The sequence below is a fragment of the Limulus polyphemus genome, unplaced genomic scaffold (assembly GCF_000517525.1).
Source record: "Limulus polyphemus unplaced genomic scaffold, Limulus_polyphemus-2.1.2 Scaffold2474, whole genome shotgun sequence".
In the NCBI taxonomy this organism is placed as follows: Eukaryota; Metazoa; Arthropoda; class Merostomata; order Xiphosura; family Limulidae; genus Limulus; species Limulus polyphemus.
In genome coordinates this window covers 24,198-26,695 of record NW_013668084.1, presented here as the reverse complement: position 1 = coordinate 26,695, position 2,498 = coordinate 24,198, and positions in this window count along the sequence as shown.

Here is a 2,498-nt window from a genome sequence, read left to right as displayed (position 1 = left end):
GTGAAAAAAACACAAAACAAACTTTCTCATCACATAATACCTATCCTTTAAAAACATATTCTTAACTGGGGTGAAAAAAACACAAAACAAACTTTCTCATCACATAATACCTATCCTTTAAAAACATATTCTTAACTGGGGTTAAAAAACACAAAACTAGTAAGAGTTTAAAATGTCTAAAATATAGTAGACATATTAGACATGTATGTTAAAAATGGTTTACTATACAATGAAAACATAAAACGTCCTCTTTTTGTAAACGTTTTTTTTATTCAGGAAGTACAGCATGAAATTCTCATCTTACTGAACTCATTTTGAAATCCGTGTTTTATTAAGTAATTCGGGTTATTGTTGAGATAACATTCAACTTTCAACAGAAACTTTAATAAGTAAATTGTTTTCGGTGGAATAAACGTCAATTCGCATGTAATAATGGTTGTTAAATACATGCTGATGAGGAAAGAAATCATTCTGCTATTGGTGTATATTCCCCCTGGGGTCTCTTTAGTATTAGCTACCTGGCGACAACTAACTTCAGTTTGTCGACTGTTTTCTTTGAAACGGACTAGCGTTTTGAGTTCAACTTTCTTATACAAACGCCATTTTTTTTTGGTTTCACGTGTTGTATATTGTTGGTTTTAGTACATGGTAAGCTTCTCGCGAGTTTCACCAAGATTTCCTGTGGGTGGAAACCGAGGTTTCAATTGTTTCTTTTCAAAGCCAAACTACGGATTTTGTGGAACCAACGATTACCTCCCAGTAGGAAAAGGAATTAAATGAAAGGATGGTCCTCATAAAGGGCGTTTTTGGCCCTAAATTCCAGTGAGCATTAGTACTGAGAAAGGAGTAAGTAAGTAAGTAGTGATTTCGACAGCCCTGGTACCGCCCTACCTCCCAGCAAGTCAAAATGAAGATCTGTGTAATGTGTTTTTTCGATATGGAGTGCGTATTAGAGTACTGTTTCGAAATCCGACAACAATTTGTCATGTAAATAGAAACAGAGGTGACTTTACCATCGACCACATGCACCTACAGCCATAATATTTACACAGTATTTGTAATGCGACAATAGAGATATCATATATGGCACGTACATGTGATCATTGCATAAGAACCATAAATGTCATCACAGATGCTGAAAACTCAGCAACTGTGACGTCATATGTACTCTGACATTTACAACCCTGCGACATCTAAAATACATAGTCTTCGTTTCTGGACACTTTCAAGATGGACGGAGCAGTATAGTCCTGATGACACTGACGACAAACAGTATAATATGGACTTTGTGGACTTGAGCACTTCACTTCTTAACGTACGCTTTATACCAGCTATAGATGTGCTTTCTGCGGGTTATAGGAAGAACACTGTGATATCATATGTGTGTGTTCCTTCCTTAGTTTCTCCGTTATTACCACTCTGTAAGATAAAAGATAAATTTGATTTTGTAGTTGTTATATGACAGGCTATTGTGTCTATTGAAATTCACCGTAGGGTCAAAATTATTTCTTATGGGAACCTGTCTTTTAAATAAACTTCTTTTAAACACGGTACTTAGTTTTTTTTATAAATAAAATTGAAAAAATATATATATTAGAGTTGCACTAGAATACCCACACTGCACTGCAATAAATTTCATTTATCTTTTATAACCACAATCATGCACGTTTAATTGTTTTAGCAATTTAAGGTTTTCTTTCTTTTATCTTTGTATATAATAATTATAAATAAAAATATAAATAAAAAAATATTCAGGACTTATTTTCTCTTGAAGGTTTACTTGAAGGCTTTACTTCCACCCATATGTTTTTTTAAACGTATGTTTATATCGATTTGTTTACATATTTTCAAATTGCTCCTGTACACGTTTTCTTCCCCTGTAGATGTTTATAAGATTTAAGTTTGAATTTTTGTATTTTCTTAGGTTTCATGACTTTGTCAACTAGAGCAATAAAACTAACTGTCACATTATCTGTTATTATTTTTCATGACGGTTACTTTGCTTCAGAGAACAGTGGGTTCTTTTAAAGCAGAAATAGAAGTACTGTGATTTGGTTTGAATTTCACACTGAGATACAAGAGAGATATTTTCGTTAGCCATACCTCATTTAGTGGTAGTGACAGACTAGAGGGAATAGTGACAGACTAGTTAGATCGGACCTACTACGCTCCATACCACAACAAAATGTGGTTATCTAGCAGCTCCCTCTTTTCATGCCACTCTTAAATTGGATTATATAGGACCTCACATTTTCGGACCGTTGACTTGAGTAATATGGGAGTTTCCAGTTCCCACACCACTGCTGAGCAGTATTATATATATTGCTTCCACTTACCACCCGACTGCTGAGTTGTATTATATACTTACAACACCACTGCTGAGTTGTATTATATACTTACCACACCACTGCTGAGTTGTATTATATACTTACCACACCACTGCTGAGTTGTATTATATACTTACCACACCACTGCTGAGTTGTATTATATACTTACAA